Source organism: Erinaceus europaeus, chromosome 7 (genome assembly GCF_950295315.1).
Source record: "Erinaceus europaeus chromosome 7, mEriEur2.1, whole genome shotgun sequence".
NCBI lineage: Eukaryota > Metazoa > Chordata > Mammalia > Eulipotyphla > Erinaceidae > Erinaceus > Erinaceus europaeus.
The window spans coordinates 115,652,567-115,671,707 of NC_080168.1; positions in this window are offsets into that span (position 1 = coordinate 115,652,567).

Genomic DNA, 19,141 nt, shown 5'->3' on the forward strand with positions numbered 1-19,141 from the left:
GCTCTATTTCTGGGTTTTTTTTTAATTACTAATGCGAGATGAACTAGTACTTGTCTGTATTTGGAAACTAAAATTTGCAATATCAAGGTTGCACATTGAACTGAGAATGGTGTGATTCTGTCAGTGTCTGGAAAAATGTAAGAGCCCTAAACTTTAAGGGGATTCAGGCTGGGTGTTGGTTTTAACTCTTGGCTTCTACATTTCTGTGAGAAAAGGGGCGTGAGTTCCCAAGTATATGGGTGAGTCCATCCAAAAGGATGGTAGAAACAGGGAAGATAAAAGTCTCAAACTCCACAGTAATTCCTAGGGCCTACTGAACCCCGGTTGAAGAGGGAAGAAGGCACACTATAGTTCAACCATCACCGCTCACTTCCTGCCTGTCTTAGGCCCTGTGTCAGTCCTAGCCACCTCTATGGGGCGCCACAGATAGTGTTGCTCTGTCTTTTCATGAAAAACATGGTCCAGAGAGGCTGCTTATTGGTACATTAAGAGGGGGAGGGTGCAGCCTCTTGATGAGGCTACCTAGGAGGCAGCACAATGGCTAGAGCAAAGGTGGGGGGGTAGATAGCATAATGTTAAGCAGAGACTTGTGCCTGAAACCACAGTCACAGGTTCAGTCTTCTGCACTAGCATAAGCTGGAGCTTAGCAGTACCCTGGTAAAGACTAGGGCAGGGCTGGGCTAGATAGTGTAATGGTTATATAAAGAGGCTCTCATGCCTGAAGCTCCAAAGTTCAGGTTCAAACCACCATAAACCAGAATAGTGCTCCAGTTTTAAAGAAAAAAGGAAAGACCAAAAGCTTTCCACTTTTTCTAGCCCATAAATCCTATACATACAAGACAGTTTATGATAACAAAGAGTCTGATTTGGGATAGAAATTAGAGAAATCTGTGTGGCACTGTAGACCTATCAACACCTCGTGATCTGCTATTATCCCCAAAAGATGGTACGCATCAGCTTTAAAACACTAAAGGGGGTGAGGCGAAGTGGTGTACCTGGCTGACCAAACGCTAGTGTGCAAGGGCCCAGATTTAAGCTCCTGGTCCTCTGCAAGGGGAAAGCTTCAGAAGTTGTGAAGTAGTGCTGCAGGTGAAGTCTTTTTTTTTTTCTTATATATGCCATACCTTGCAGGTCTATGTTTAGGTTCACTTTTTCTTTGCATAATCCAAGGAGTTGCAAACCATTCCAAAGCCAGTTCTCTTGCCACTACCAAAATGAGTCCTGAATCCAAACACGACGATGACATCTGGCATAGTCTTGTATATTTTAGCTAGTTTTTCCCAGATTTCTGTTTTTAGGTACAGTTGCCTTTCTGGGGTGAAGAACATCGATGACTTTCCCTCCACAGAAGTCATCCTTTCTTCATGAACTTCCTGGTGCAGAGAGTGACCCTGTTATTCATGATGGAACTTGAGGTGAAAGAGCTTCAGGCCTCCAGAGAAGAAAAAAGCCATAGCAATTTTTTTTTCCTCAGCTGGATTTTTTTTTTCCCTTTGAATTTCAGTAGAGAGGGGGAAAAGAGAAACACCATAGCACCACCCTACACTGGAGTTTCCCCTTGGTGCTGTGTATGCCTTGGTCCTTAGTTCTTAAGCACAGTGAGATGTGTACTCTACCAGGAGGTTATTCCAACCCAAGTGATACTTATTTTAGAGGAAGGGCATACTCCACAGTGCTAGGGCTTCCCCAGTGCCATGTCACTGTCTTGTCGGTTTGAACCACGACTCCATACCTGTCAAGCTGCACATCCTAAGTGAACTACCACTTGGCCCCAATAGTTTAATTTTTAAAAAATATTTAGGGGATCAGGCGGTAGCGCAGCAGCTTAAGCGCATGTGGCGTCAAGTGCAAGGACCAGCTTAAGGATCATGGTTTGAGCTCTGGCTCCCCACCTGCAAGGGAGTCCCTTCACAGGCGGTAAAGCAGGTCTGTAGATGTCTATCTTTCCCTGTCTCTGTCTTCCCCTCCTCTCTCCATTTCTCTGTCCTATCCAACAAGCACAATATCAATAACAACAACAGTTGTAACTACAATAATATAACAAGGGCAACAAAATGGAAAATAAATAATAAAAATAATCTAGTTAATAGAGACAGTTATATAGGGGAGGGGGAGATAGAGAGGAAGAGACCTGCATTACTATTTCACTGCTCATGAAACTATCTTCCTGCAGGTGTAGACCAGGGGCTTAAACCTGGGTCCTTGAGCATTGTAATGTGTGTGCTCTACCAGGTGCTTTACCACCTGGCCCCTTGAATATTACATTTGTGAGTCCCAGGAAGTGGGGCAGTAGATAATGTGTTGGATTCTCTGATTTTGATCCCTGACATCACATATGCTCTGTTTCTCTTTTTTTCCTTTCTCATTAATAAATCTTCAAGAAAACATTTATTAATGAAAAGAGCCAGGGATTGGACAGTGGGACACCCGGTAAAGCACACACATTACCATGAGATTATTATTATTATTACTTATTATTATCACTTATTATTACTATTAGACAATTATTATTATTATTATCACTTATTACTATTAGAGACAAACTGAGAGGGGAGGAGAGATAGAGAGGGAAAGAGACAGACACTCATAGCCCTGCTTCACCACTCATGAAGCTTTCTCCCTGCAGGTGGGGACCAAAGGCTGTGCTTGCTTAACCAGGGGCACCACTGCCTGGCCCTAAGGACTCTTTCAAGCAGTTTCTACCTGCAGAGGGGAAGCTTCACCAGCAGCAAAGCAGTGCTATCTCTCTTTCTCCTCCCTCTCAACAAAAGAGAAAGAGGGAATCAGAGCATCACTCCAGCACACATGGTGCTGGGAATCAAACTACCTCTAGGGACCAGGCTGTGGCACACCTGACTGAGCACACACATCACAGTGCTCAAGGACCCAGGTTCAAGCCCCAGGTGGTGAAACAGCACTGCAGGTATCTCTCTTTCTCCCTGACTACCTCCCAATCCCTTCTCAATTTGTCTCTATTCAAAATTAATTTTAAAAAAATAATAAAAAAAGAGGAGCCGGGCAATAGCTCACCTGGTTAAGTTCACGTTACAATGTGTAAGGACCTGGGTTCGAGCCCCCGGTCCCCACCTGCAGGGGGAAAGCTTCATGGGTGGTGAAGCAGGGCTGCTCTGCCTCTCTATCTCCCCCTTCCTTCTTGATTTTTGACTTGTCTCTATCCAATAAAGAAGTAAAGAAAGATATCATATATATATATATATATATATATATATTTTTTTTTTTTTTTTTTTTACTTTCAGTTACTGGATAAACAGCCAGAAATTGAGAGGTAAGGGGGTGACAGAGAGGGAGAGACACCTGCAATACTGCTTCACTACTTGCAAAGCTTTCCCCCTGCAGGTGGGGACTGGGGGCTCGAACCAGAGTCCTTGTGCACTGTAACATGTTCACTCAACCAGGTGCATTACCACCTGGTCCCTTTTTAAAAGAATTTTATTTATTTATGAGAAAGACAGGAGAGAGAGAAAGAACCAGACATCACTCTGGCATATGTGCTGCCGGGGATCGAACTCAGGACCTCATGCTTGAGAGTCCAAAGCTTTATCGCTGCACCACCTCCCGGACCACGAGATATTATATATATATATATATGACAACCTCATGTTATTTTTTTCTTTCTTTTGATAGAGGTGAGATATATAGGGAGAGACAGAAAGAAGGGACACCTGCAGCACGTCTCTACCACTTGTGAATCTTCCCTGACACACACACACACAGGTAGGGACTAAAGGCTTGAGCTGATGTTTCTGAGGTGTGCCACTACCTGGCTGCTTTTCATGTTCTTTTTTTTTTTTTTTTAAGATTTTATTTATTTATGAGAAAGGTAGGAGGAGAGAGAAAGAACCAGACATCATTCTGGCACATGTGCTGCCGGGGGATCGAACTCGGGACCTCATGCTTGAGGGTCCAAAGCTTTACCACTGTGCCACCTCCCAGACCACTTTTCCTTTCTTTTTAAACATCAGATTACCTTTATACCTACTCTTCTCTCTCTCTTTTAAAAGACTTTATTTATTTATTAATGAGAAAGAAGAGAAAGAACCAAACATCACTCTGGTACATATGCTGCTTGGGATTGAACTCACAACCTCATGCTTGAGAGTCCAATGCCTCATCCACTTCACCACCTCTGGATGATATTTCTTTCTTCTTTTCTTCTATAATTTATTTATTTATTCCCTTTTTGTTGCCCTTGTAGTTATTGTTGTTGTTGGATAGGACAGAGAGAAATGGAGAGAGGAAGGGAAGACAGAGAGGGAGAGAAAGACAGACACCTGCAGACCTGCTTCACTGCCAGTGAAGCAACTCCCCTGCAGGTGGGGGGGGGGGCTATTGCGCCTCCTGTGCTTAACCCGCTACCCTACTGCCCGACTCCCCCAGAGTACTGCTTTTAAATTGGGAGACAGCCTAGTGGTTATGCAGATAACTTTTTTTTTCTTTAAGATTTTACTTATTCATGAGAAAGATAGAAGGAGAGAAAGAACCAGACATCACTCTGGTACATGTGCTGCCAGGAATTGAACTCAGGACCTCATGCTTGAGAGTCCAGTGCTTTATCCATTATGCTACCTCCCAGAGCACATGCAGATAACTTTTAAACCTGAGGTTCTGAGATCCCATGTTCAATCCCCAGCACCATTATAAACCAGGATTAAGCAGTGCTCTGGAGAAAGAAACAAACTGGGGAGTCAGGCGGTAGCAAAGCTGATTAAGCACAGGTGGTGCAAAGCACAAGGACCCGTGCAAGGATTCCAGTTCAAGACCCCCGACTCTCCACCTGCAGGGAAGTTGCTTCACAAGCTGTGAAGCAGGTCTGCAGGTGTCTGTCTTTCTCTCCCCCTCCCTGTCTTCCCCTCCTCTCTCCATTTCTCTCTGTCCTATCCAATAACAACAACAATAAAACAACAAGGGCAACAAAAGGGGATAAATATTAGAACAGTCACTTTAAAAATAAAAAAAAAGAAAGAAAGAAACAGGTTTCAGAATACTGCTCAGCTCTGGCTTATGGTGACACTGAGGATCTGAACGTGTGATCTCAGAACCTTAAGCATGAAAGTCATTATTTATTTATTTAGTTATTTTATTTATTATTATTATTTTACCAAAGCACTGCTCAGCTCTGGCTTGTGGTGTGGGAGACTGAACCAGGGACTTTGGAGCCTTAGGCATGAGTCTCTTTGAATGACCATTATACTGTCTGCCCCTGCCCAGCATGAAAGTCTTTTGCACAATGATTATGCTGTCTCCCAAGCCCACAACTGGCATTCTACATAGATAGATAGATAGATAGATAGATAGATAGATAGATAGATATAGAGATACAGATATAGACAGAAAAACAGGTACAGATGACCAAAGAAGATGAGAGGTGGAGGGGAGGGGAGGGGAGAGAGAAGATACCTCAGCCCTGCTTCACCACTCCTAAACATCCCCCATATAGCTCGGAACTGGGGGCTTGAACCTTGGTCTTTTCATTTGGTAATGCGTACACTCAGTTGGGTATGCCACACTCAGCCCCCAGACTGACTTTTTTATATTTATTTATTTATTCCCTTTTGTTGCCCTTGTTGTTATTGTTGTTATTGATGTCGTTGTTAGATAGGACAGAGAAATGGAGAGAGGAGGGGAAGACAGAGAGGGGGAGAGAAAGATAGACACCTGCAGACCTGCTTTACCCCCTGTGAATCGACCCCCCTGCAGGTAGGGAGCCTGGGGCTCGAACCAGGATCCTTACGCCAGTCCTAGTGCTTCGTGCCACACATGCTTAACCCACTGAGCTACCGCCCAACTCCCCAGACTGGCATTCCTAACCTCCTTAAAGGTGACCATCGGGCAGGGGTAGATAGCATAATGGTTATGCAAAGAGACTCTCATGCCTGACGCTTCAGAGTCCCAGGTTCAATCCCCTGAACCACCATAAGCCAGAGCTAAGCAGTGCTCTGGTTAAAAAGAAAAAAAAAAAAAAGTGACCACCGAAATAGAAAGAACCCAGTGCTTTCTTATTACTAGGTGACAGATTTGTTATGAAAGAAAGGAAGACAGGTTCAAACCCCCGCACCACCAAAAAGCCAGAGCTGATCAGTGCTCTGGTTAAAAAAGAAATAAATAAAAATAAAAAAGAAAGGAAGAGATTCCACAGCCACAGGATTAGAGAAAATAGGGGTCTTGACTATGGAGGACCAGGACTGTGATTTGGGGACATACTCAGGTTAAGAGATTTGAGCTAGGGAGAGATGCCATTTTCATTTTCCCTTCTCTATTTCCTCATATTCCTGGCAAATTCCTTAATGCCCTGCAGATGGCACCACCGACAAGGAGTTCTCAGCTCTGGAAGCTGAGAGCTCAGATTTTGTGAACTCTGCCCTCTGGATCACCTAGGAACCAAGCCTAAAAGATATGCACGACAAACAGGAAGTGACTGGCCTGGAATCCCTGGTATTCACGAGCTTGTCGCTCTTTGTCCTGTCCATCCCAGGAGGTGGCTGGGTCTGTGGCTGAGGCATTGTGAATCTGATAGTTACCGGAAATCCCACACTTCTGAAGCTCTGAACCTCAACACTGTCTCCAGGGTGCTTCCCAAAGTGGGATAATATATCTAAAAGCACAGCCTTGAAGCCTGCAGGTAGTCAGGGAGAAGTTTGTTGCTTCATTAGACTCAACTCAAAGTCAATAATGATACAAACCTATAGCCATCTGGTGATGTAGATGTCATTGCATAAATATTGATAGCACTGCCTCGGCTGTCTGCTCCCAGCCACCTGGTGTGTAAAGCAAAACAAACGCCTTCCCCTCTGCCATCACCCCAAACCCCGCCCCCCCCAAAAAAAAAAAAACTGGCTGATTTATCTCCCAACTGAAAATCTGTTGCTGGAATAGAATCAAGCTTAAGGGGTCAGGCCACAGCACCTGGTTATGCACTCATACTACAGTGCACAAGGACCCAGGTTCAAGCCCCTGGTCCCCACCTGCAAAAGTGGTGAAGCAGGGCTGCAGGTGTTTCCGGCTCTATCTCCCCTCTCCTCTAAATTTCTTTCTCTATCCAATAATAAATAGGACATTAAAAAAAAAAAAGAATCAAGCTTATTCCCTGATTGCTACCTGGAATGTTTGTTTATTATTTATTTATTTATTATTGCTAGAGAGAAACAGTATCACTCTGGCACATGTGATCTGGGGAATCATACTTAGAACCTCATGTTTGAGAGTCTAGCACTTTATCCACTGCAAAACACCTCCTAGGCTACACTTCATCTTTTTTTTTTTTGAATATTTATTCCCTTTTGTTGCCCTTGTTTTTTATTGTTGTAGTTATTGGTGGTGTTATTAATGTCATTGTTGTTGGATAGAACAGGGAGAAATAGAGAGAGGAGGGGAAGATAGAGAGGGGGAGAGAAAGACAGACACCTGCAGACCTGCTGCACGGTCTGTGAAGCAACTCCCCTGCATATGGGGAGCCTGAGGCTTGAACCAGCATCCTTAGGCCAGTCCTTGCGCTTTGCGTCTGCACTTAACTTGCTGCACTACCGCCCGACTCCCGCTACACTTTATTTTAATGAGAGAAATGCAGAAAGAGGGACCAGGAGGTGGTGTGTCTAGTGAAGCACACACACTACAGTGCACAAGGACCCAGGTTCAAGCCCCTGGTTCCCTCCTGCAGGGGGAAAGCTTCACAAGTGGTGAAGCAGGGCTGCAGGTATCTCGCTCCATGTGCATTTAACTCACTGCACTACTGCCTGGCATCCCACAAATAAATATTTAAAAAGGAGCCTGGGCCAGGTGGTGGTACACCTAGTTAAGCACACCCACTACAGTACGCAAGGACCCAGGTTCAAGTCCCTTGTCCCCACCTGCATAGGGAAAGCTTCATGAGTGGTGAAGCAGGGCTGCAGGAGTCTCTCTCTCTCCCTTTCTATCTCTCCCTCCCTCACAATTTCTCTCTGTCTCTAACCAATAAAAAAATAAATACTAAAAAAAAAAAAAAGTTGTGGTCCGAGGTCTAGAGTTTGATCCCTGGCAGCACATGTACCAGAGTGATGTCTGCTTCTTTCTCTCTCCTATCTTTCTCATATGTAAATAAAGTTAAGGGAGTGGGGCTGAAGGTTAAGCGCACTTGGCACGAAGTGCAAAGACAGTGTAAGGATCCCAGTTCGAGCCCCCAGCTCCCCACCTGCAGGGGGAGTCACTTCATAAGTGGTGAAGCAGGTCTGCAGGTGTCTATCTTTCTCTCCTCCTCTCTGTCTTCCCCTCCTCTCTCTCTCCATTTCTCTCTGTCCTGTCCAACAACGACAACATCAGTAACAACCACAATAATAGCTACAACAATAAAAACAAGGGCAACAAAAGGGAATAAATAAATATTAATAAAAAAATTTTTTAAAAATCAAAAGTACTAGTCTGTTCTACAGCTGGGTTGATGTGATGTACTTGGTAAACCCGCAAGGATTATTGACATTGGATTCATAGATTTGGAGACAGTTTAAAGGCACTTCTAGGTTTGTTTGTTTATTCATTTATTATTAGACAGAGACAGAGTGAAAGAGAATTACCATATTGGGGGCTGGGCAGTGGCACATCTGGTTAAGTGTACATAGCGCTATGTGCAAGGATCTGCTCAAGGAACTGGCTTCAAGCCCCTGCTCCTCACCTGCAGCTGGATGCTTCACAAGTGGTGAAACAGGTCTGCAGGTGTCTCTCTTTCTCCTTCTCTCTTTCTCCCTCCCCTCTCAATTTCTCTCTGTCCTCTCCAATGAAATACAAAGAAATGGCTGCCAGAAGCAATGGAGTCATAGTGCCAACACTGAGCTCCAGTGATAACTATGGAGGCAAAAAAGAGAAGTACTATATTCAAGACAAACACCATTCTCTCTCTTTTTTTTTTTTAGATATTTATTTCCTTTTTGTTGCCCTTGTTTATTTATTTTTTATTGTTGTTGTAATTATTATTGTTGTTGTCGTTGTTGGATAGGACAGAGAGAAATGGAGAGAGGAGGGGAAGACAGAGAGGGGGAGAGAAAGACAGACACCTGCAGACCTGCTTCACCACCTGTGAAGCGACTCCCTTACAGGTGGGGAGCCTGGGGCTCGAACCAGGATTCTTACACCGGTCCTTGTGCTTTGTGTCCAGTGTGCTTAACCTGCTGCGCTATTGCCCAGACTCTCCATTCTTTCTCTTTAAGAGCCTATGGAGGTCTTCACATCTGAAAATCTGAGACTATCCAGTATGCTATCTCCTGTGCCACAAAGATTTATTTATTCACTAGTGAGAGAACCAGATTTCTACATACATATGTATTTAATTAATTTTGATATGACAGAAAGAAATTGAGTGGGGTAGAGAAGATGGAGAGAGAAAGAAAAGCGCTTACGTAGCTTGCCCTTTGCAGGTGGGGAGCAGGGGCTTGGACTCTGGTCCTTGAGCTTGGTCACATGTATGCTTACTAGGCGCACCATTACCCAGTTCAGAAACAAGCAGATTATCATTCCAGCACACGTGACTCCAGGGATTGAATCTGACCTCATGCTTGAGAGTCCAACAATTTATTCACTACATCTCCTCCAGGGCTTCAAAACCTCTCTCTCTCTTTTTGTTTGTTAAGATTTTATTTATGAGAAAGATAAGAGGAGAGAGAAAGAGAGAAAGAACCAGACATCACTCTGGTACATGTGCTGCCAGGGACCGAACTCAGGACGTCATGCTTGAGGGTCCAATGCTTTATCCACTGTACCACATCCCGGACCACTCTTTTCTTTTTTTTTATTGGGGAAATAATGTTTTACGTTTAACAGTAAATACAATAGTTTGTACATGCATAACATTTCCCAGTTTTCCACATAACAATACAACCCCCACTAGGTCCTCTGTCATCCTTCTTGGGCCTGTATTCTCCTCCCCACCCACCCCAGAGTCTTTTACTTTGGTGCAATATGCCAATTCCAGTTCAGGTTCTACTGGTGTTTTCTCTTCTGATCTTGTTTCTCAACTTCGGCCTGAGAGTGAGATCATCCCATATTCATCCTTCTGTTTCTGACTTATTTCACTTAACATGAATTTTTCAAGATCCATCCAAGATTGGCTGAAAACGGTGAAGTTACCATTTTTTATAGATGAGTAGTATTCTATTGTGTATATAGACTACAACTTGCTCAGCCACTCATCTGCTGTTGGACACCTGGGTTGCTTCCAGGTTTTGGCTTTTACAAATTGTGCTGCTAAGAACATATATGTACACAGATCTTTTTGGATGAGTGTGCTGGGTTCCTTATGATATATCCCCAGGAGAGGAATTGCAGGATCCTAGGGTAGGTCCATTTCTAGCCTTCTGAGAGTTCTCCAGACTGTTCTCCACAGAGGTTGGACCCATTTACATTCCCACCAGCAGTGCAGGAGGGTTCCTTTGACCCCACACCCTCTCCAGCATTTGCTGCTGTTCCCTTTTCTGATGTGTGACATTCTCACAGGAGTGAAGTGGTATCTCATTGTTGTCTTGATTTGCATTTCTCTGACAATCAGAGACTTGGAGCATTTTGTCATGTGTTTCTCGGCCTAGGACCACTCTTTTCGTTCCTTTTTCTTTTTTAACCAGAGCATGTTCAGCTCTGGCTTATGATGGTGCAGAGACTGAACCTGGGACTTCAAAGCCTCAGACATGAGAGTCTTTTTGCATAACCATTATGCTATCTACCCTCCGCCCAAAATTTTCATTTTTTTTTTTCCTTTTTTAATTTTTATTTATTTTTCCTTTTGTTGCCCTTGTTTTTGTTGTTTTAGTAGTTATTATTGTCGTCATTGTTAGGACAGAGAGAAATGGAGAGAGGAGGGGAGGACAGAGAGGGGGAGAGAAAGACAGACACCTATAGACCTGCCTCACTGCAGGTGGGGAGCTGGGGGCTGGAACCCGGATCCTTTTGCCGGTCCTTGAGCTTTGCAGCACGTGCGATTAAACCGCTGCGCTACCACCTAACTCCCTATTATTATTTTCTTTTAGGAGTCTGAATTTTTACTTCTTGGCTCTCTTGCATTTCTTTGGTTCCGCTACTCCTACTAGGAGCCCACTCATTCCTGGGTAGGGATGGGGTGTGCAATGCCTATCCTCTTGGTTGGTTGTTTCTCTTTTCTTTCCTTTCCTTTCCTTTCCTTTTCTTTTTTCTTTTCTTTTCTTTTCTTTTCTTTTCTTTTCTTTTCTTTTCTTTCTTTCTTTCTTTCTTTCTTTCTTTCTTTCTTTTTTTTTTTTTGCCTCCAGGGTTATTGCTGGGGCTCAGTGCCTGCACCATGAATCCACTGCTCCTGGAGGCCATTTTCCCCCCTTTTGTTGCCCTTGTTGTTGTAGCCTTGCTGTGGTTATTATTGTTGTTGATGTCGCTCGTTGTTGTTGGATAGGACAGAGAGAAATAGAGAGAGGAGGGGAAGACAGAGAGGGGGAAGAGAAAGATAGACACCTGCAGACCTGCTTCACCACCTGTGAAGTGACTCCCCTGCAGGTGGGGAGCTGGGGGCTCAAACCTGGATCCTCATGCTGGTCCTTGCGCTTTGTGCCACTTGCGCTTAACCCACTGAGCTACCACCGGACCCCCTCTTTTTTCTTTTTTAAATATTTATTTATTCCCTTTAGTTGCCCTTGTTTATTGTTGTAGTTATTGTTGTTGTCATTGTTGGATAGGACAGAGAGAAATGGGGAGAGGAGGGGGAGACAAAGGGGAGAGAAAGATAGACACCTGCAGACCTGCTTCACTGCCTGTGAAGAGACGCCTCTGTAGGTGGGGAGCCGGGGGCTCGAACCGGGATCCTTAAGCTGGTCCTTGTGCTTTATGCCATGTGGGCTTAACCCACTGTGTTACCACCCGACTCCCTCTTTTTTTTTTTTTTTTAACCAGAACACTGCGCAGCTCTGGCTTATGGTGGGGCAGGGGGTTGAACCCGGGACTTTGAAGTCTCAGGCACAAGTGGCTCTTTGCATAACTATTAGACTATCTACCCCTGCCCATTTCTTCCCTCCTTCCTTCCTTTCGCCTCCAGGGTTATTACTGGGGCTCGGTACCTGCACTACGAATCCACTGCTCCTAGAATTTATTTTTTCCCTTTTGATGCCCTTGTTATTATTATTGTTGTTGTTGTTAATACTGTCGTCAGGTAGGAGAGAAATCGAGAAAGGAGGGGAAGGCAGAAAGGGGGAGAGAAAGACAGACACCTGCAGACCTGCTTCAGTGTCTGTGAAGCTACCCCCCTGCAGGTGGGGAGCCGGGGGCTCCAACCGAGATCTTCAATGCTGGTTCTTGGGCTTTGTTCCATGTGCACTTAACCCACTGCGCTACCACCCGCCCCCCTGTCTTTTTTTTCTTGCCAAATCACTGCTCAGCTTAGATTTATGGTGGTGCTAGGGATTGAACCTTGGTTACTCAAGACATTAAAGTCTTTTTGCATAATCATTATGCTATCTCCACAGTCTGTGTGTCTGTTTTTTAAAATTATCTTTATTTATTTATGCATTTGGATTAGGACAGCCAGTAATTAAGAGGGAAGGGGGTGATAGAGAAGGAGAGAGACAGAGACACCTGCAGCCCTGTTTCACCACTTGTGAAACTTTCCCCCGAAGGTGAGGGCCGGGGGCTCGAACCTAGGTCCTTGCGCACTGTAACATGTGCGCTCAACCAGGTGCATCACCACACAGCCCTATGTCTGTGTTTTTAGTTTGTTTTAAATCAAGCTATTTTTTGGAGCAAAGAACTCTAATTGGATATTAGACCAGAATTTCTTTCTTTTTTTAAAAGATTTTATTTATTCATGAGAAATGGTAGGAGAGAGAGAGAGAAAGAATCTGGTACATGTGCTACTGGGGATCGAACTCAAGACCTCATACTTGAGAATCCAATGCTTTATCCACTGTGCTACTCACGGACCACTAGACCAGAATTTCTAAAATTTATAGGAGAAGACCTTTGCAGGATATTCACATTAAAGATTTATTATATAGGAGGCCAGGCGGTGGCACACCTGGTTGAACACACATTGCAGTGCTCATGGACCAGGGTTTCAGCCCCCATCTCCACCTGGGAAGCTTTGCAAGTGGCGAAGCAGTGCTGCAGGTGTCTCTCTGTCTCTCTTCCTCACTATCTTCCTCACCCCTCTTGATTTTTCTCTGTCTCTATTCAATAAATGAATAAAATATATATATATTTAAATTTTTAAAAAAATATTTTCCCTTTTTGTTGCCCTTGGTGGTTTAACATTGTTGTGGTTATTGATGTCACTGTTGTTGGATAAGACAGAGAGAAACGGAGAGAGGAGGGGAAGACAGAGGGGGAGGGGGAGAGAAAGACAGACACCTGCAGACCTGCTTCACTGCTTGTGAAGTGACTCCCCTGCAGGCGGGGAGCCGGGGGCTCAAACCGGGATCCTTATGCTGGTCCTTGTGCTTCGCACCACATGTGCTTAACCCGCTGTGCCCAACTCCCTAAATATATATATATATATATATATATATATATATATATATATATATATTTTTTTTTTTTTTTTTTTTACCAGAGCACTGCTCAGCTCTGGCTTATGGCAGAGTGGGGGATTGAACCTAGAACTTGAGAGCCTCAGGCATCAAAGTTTCTTTGCATCACCATTATGGTATACCCCCACCCCAAAGTATATGTTTTTTAAAAAGATGTATTTACGAACTCAACCCCACTGGGCATGAGAAATGAAAACAAGACTAAATAAGCAGGACTACATGAAACTAAAAAGCTTCTGTGGGATTGAAAAACAACTGCACAAGGTTAACCAGGCAACAGTAAATGGGAGAAGATTTAATATTGATTTACAAAATTACAAGATAAGGGGTACAACTCCACACCATTCCCATCACCAGAGTTCTGGATGCCCAACCCCTCCACTGTAAGCTTCTGCAGTTCTCCCAAGGTTGCAGATACTGGCCTTCTATTATTTCTACAACCCTCTGTCTGTATTTGTATATATTTGACCTTTTTTTTTGGGGGGGAGTCCCACCTTCTTTTTCTTTCCAAGTCACACATACATCTATTATTACATCCAAATGTCCCTAATGGGAGAAAATATTATCACATTAAATTAAACCATTTTTAAAATTTGTGATTAATAGTGGTTTATAAAATTGTAAAATTACAGGGAATAGTTCCACACTGCACCCACTTAAAAGTGTTTGTTTTGGGGAATGGATAATAGGAATCCGAGAAAGAAGCATGAATGTTTTCCTTCCTAATTTAGTATTGCTGGTAGTATTAAACTTGAGATATTTAGGATTTCTCAGAGACCAATAAAAAAAAAAAATGAAGAGCTCACCAAATTCAACAACAGAAAAAACAAATCACCCCAGCAGAAGTTAGATAGTATAATGGTTATGCAAAAAGACTCTCATGACTGAGGCTCTAAAGCCCCAGGTTCAATCCCCCACCACCACCACTACCATAAACCAGAGCTGAATTCTGGTTTCTTTTTTTTTTAGGCAGAAAGAAAGAAAGAAAGAAAATCAAATGACCCCATCCAAAAAAGGGGGAGAGGATATGAATAAAATATTCACCAAAGAAGAGATCCAAAAGGCCAACACATGAAAAAAATATTCTAAGTCTTTGTCAGAGAAATGCAAATAAAGACAACAATGAGATACCACTTCACTCCTGTGAGAATATCACACACATCAGAAAAGGTAGCAACAACAAATTCTGCAGAGGTTGTGGGGGGCAAAAGGGCCCTCCTAGACTACTGGTGGGCATGTAAATCGGTCCAACTCCTTTGGAGAGCAGTCTAGACAACTCTCAGAAGGCTAGAAATGGAGCTTCCCGACCTATGACCCTGCAGTTTCTCTCCTGGGCATATATTCTAAGGAACCAAACACAACCATCCAAAAAGATTTGTGTATACGTACATTCATAGCAGCACAATTTGTAGTAGCCAAAACCTGGATTCAACCTAGATGTCCAACAACAGATGAGTGGCTGAGAAAGTTGTGGTTTATAAACATAGTGTGTGTGTGGGAGGCATGCAGTGGCACACCTGGGTAAGCACTTACATTAATTACAGTGCACAAGGACCCAGGTTCAAGCCCCTGGTTCCCATCTGTAGGCAGAAAGCTTCATGAGTGGTGAAGCAGGGCTGCAGATCTCTCTCTCTCTCCTCCCCCCTCTAGCTCCCCAACCCCTCTCAATTTATCTCTACTCAGTAATAAATAAATGAATATATTTAAAAAATAAACACAATGGAATACTACTCAGCTATTAACATGATGAATTCACCTTTTTTACTTTATCATCTTGAGATAAGCCATAAAGAGGATGAATATGGGATGACCTTGTTCATAGACAGAAGCTGAGAAGTGAGGACAGAAGGGGAAACACAGAGCAGAATTTGGACTGGGTGTGGTGAATTGTAAAGGGCTCTGAGGTGAAGTGGGGGGATTCAGGTCCTAGAGGACCTAGGACCCAGGTTCAAGCCCCCAGTCCCCACCTGCAGAGGGAAAGCTTCACAAGTGGTGAAGCAGTGCTGCAGTTTCTCTCACCCTCTCTATCCTTTCCTTCCCTCTTGATTTCTGACAGTGACTATCCAATAAATCAAACTAATTTTTTAAAAAACTGAGAAATTTTACACATATACCAACAATTGTATTGCTGTTGACTTTAAACCATTAATGCTCTCCTCATAAAAATGAATTTTAAGATCTGAACTTTTTTTTTTCTTTTTTGGCCAGAGCACTGCTCAGCTCTGGTGTATGGTGGTACTAGGAATTAAATCTAGGAACTTCAGTACCTCAGGCATGAAGGAAGGTCTTTTTGCATAACCATTATTGTTTCCCCATCCTTATTTATTTATTTATGAGAAAGAGGAGCATTGCATTGGCACCTGCAATACCAGAGACTGAACTTGGGGTCTCATATTTGCAAGTCCAATACTTTATCCACTGAACCATTTCCCAGATAACAAAACCTGAAAATAATTAATATTTAATATATTTTAATGAGAGACAGAGAAACATAGGATCACTCTGGCATATGTGATGCTGGGAATTGAACTTGAGAATTTGTATGTGAGAGGCTAACAATATTTTATTTTGTTATTATTATTATTATTTTTACCAAAACACTGCTCAACTCTGGCTTATGGTGATGCTGGGGATTGAATCTGGGATTTCAGAACCTCAAGCATGTCATTTTGCCCCATCCCTTTATTAATTTATTTAAAAAATTTTTGAAACATTTTTTTTCAATTTTTAAAAATATTTATTCTCTTTTGTTGTCCTTGTTGGTTTTCATTGTTGTTCTAGTTATTATTGTTGTTGTTATTGATGTCGTTATTGGATAGGACAGAGAGAAATGGAGAGAGGAGGGGAAGACAGAGAGGGGGAGAGAAAGATAGACACCTGCAGACCTGCTTCACCGCCTGTGAAGCGACTAACTTGCAGGTGGGGAGCTGGGGGCTGGAACTGGGATCCTTCCGCTGGTCCTTGTGCTTTGTGCCATGTGCGCTTAACAAGCTGCGCTACGGCCTGACTCCCCCCTTTATTTATTTTTAATTTTTTAATTATTATTTATTTTCCCTTTTGTTGCCCTTGTTTGGTTGTTGTAGTTTTTTTTGTTGTTGTTGATGATGTTGTCGTTGTTGGATAGGACAGAGAGAAATGGAGAGAGGAGAGGAAGACAGAGAGGGGGAAAGAAAGACAGACACCTGCAGACCTGCTTCACCGCCTTGGAAGCGACTCCCCTGCAGGTGGGGAGCCCGGGGGCTCGAACTGGGATCCTTACTCTGTTCCTTGGGCTTTGTACCACGTGTGCTTAACCCAATGCGCTACCGCCCGACTCCCATTTATTTATTTTTACACTAAAGCACCACTCAACTCTGGCTTATGGTGGTGCTTAGAGATTGAGCCTGGGACTTTTGGTGCCTCAGACATGAAAATATCTTTTCATAACCATTATGCTATCTCCCCAGCCATAGTCCACAATTTTTAGCCACTCTACTACCTCCCAGGTTGTGAAATACAAAATGTTATGCATCCCTCTTAGTTTATAAATATTCACTCCAATCTATTTAAAACAGTGTGAGTTACAAAAATATAGCATGGGGCTGGGGAGACAGCATAGTGGTTATGCAAAAGACTCTCATACCTGAGACTCTGAGGTCGCAGGTTCAATCCCAAGCACCATAAACTGAGCAGTGCTCTCGTGAGTGTGTGTGTGTGCGTGTCTTATTAAAATAAAATGAATATTTTAAAAATCTTTATGATTAAAAACATACATGTCCAAGCAGTCTAGAGGCCACCATTTGCAACTTCTGAGGGGTATAGATGATTAGTTTACTTTCTTTCTTCCAATTTCATCATCACTATATTGAGGAAATGTTGATTTATAAGATTTTCGTTGTAACAAGGATGAGGTTCAAGACCCAATCTGGCTGTCTCTATCCAATAAATAAAGGTAACAAAAACTTTTTTTAAAAGCACGCTATACAACTAAAAAAAAAAAAGACAGAGAGCGCCAGAAACCGAGAGGGATAATGGATGATATAGAAGGAGAGAGACAGAGAGACAACTACAATACTGCTTCATCACTTGCAAAGCTTTCCCATTACAGGTGGGGACCAGAGGCTTGAACGTGGGTCCTTGCGCATTGTAACATGTGCACTCATCCAGGTGCTTCACCACCTGGCCTCAAGCAGGAAAAAAACAACAACAAAAAACAGCATTTTTAATACAATCATTTGATAAGTTCATAAGAAAGATCTAGGAGTCGGGCAGTAGCGCAGTGGGTTAAGCGCAGGAGGCGCAAAGCGAGGACCAGCGTAAGGAGTGGGTTAAGCGCAGGAGGCGCAAAGCGAGGACCAGCGTAAGGATCCCGGTTCGAGCCCGGCTCCCCACCAGCAGGGGAGTCGCTTCACAGGCGGTGAAGCAGATCTGCAGGTGTCTGTCTTTCTCTCCCTGTCTCTGTCTTCCCCTCCTCTCTCCATTTCTCTCTGTCCTATCCAATAACGACATCAATAACAACAATAATAACTACAACAATAAAACAAGGGCAACAAAAGGGAATAAAAACTACAGCAATAAAACCTGGGCAACAAAAGGGAATAAAGAAATAAAATTTAAAAATGTGTATTAAGAAAGATCTGAGATTTAAGCTCAAGAGTCACCTTTCCCTAAGAAGCTTCAAGGACTGTGACCCATTCATATTTCTTCCTAAAATAAACCTAAAATATCCCTAAAAAAATAGACCCACGCCACCTCTGGCTCTTTGCTGCCACACAGCAAAGGCCCCAATCAGTCCATACAAACAGATATGTGTACATAACAGTGTGCGCTTCTCATTTCATTTCCCAAGGTTCTATGGAAGTGACTGGAGAAACAGACAAACCAAAAAAGAGTTAAGAATAACTTTCCTCCGGGCTGAGGAGTTAAAATTATTCAGAAGACCTTCATTTCTGTGTCTCTAAGGTGCTGGTTCAATCCCCAGCAGTACCCATAACCAAGGTCTCAAGACGGTAACAACATGCTTCAAGGTGTGGCCTTGGGAAAGTGACAATTCCTCTCCATTTCCGATTCTCTGGAAAGCTAAGCATCACGCCTCACACTGCAGGGTTGCGGTGAGGCCAGTCGGTAAAGCCAAGGGAAGGCGGTCAGTCAAGTTTGATACAGCCCCACCCAGCAACGACTCCCTGGGGGCATTTATTCAGGATGCCATTCAGTCCTAACTGTTTTCTCTCTGTCTCTCTCTCTTTGCTCCAGCAAATCCTGCGCCTTCCACAAAAAGGTGCCGAACGCAAACTCGTGGCGGTGGAGCAACCCCCTAGTCCTTAAATAGAAACACTTTGAGCAAAAGCTGTCACGGACCTTGGGTTCCAAGGCAGCAGAACATTTCAGAACCCCCAAGTCATCCTCACAGCCTGCCTAGCTGATCTGGTCCAAACAGTTCGTATAAGCACGGAGAAACCAGAACCACGATGACTACACAGCGCAAGAGGGTACAACCGCGTTCCGTACAGCAGGAGGTGAGGGAGGCAGCTTAGTTTTAGGAGTTACCGTCCGCCCAAAGTTCCCGCCTCCTCCCACAAGACAAGCCTATCAGCGCGCCTCTCCTGATGAGTGGCGGCTCATAACAGCCAATGATCTCCGCGCCC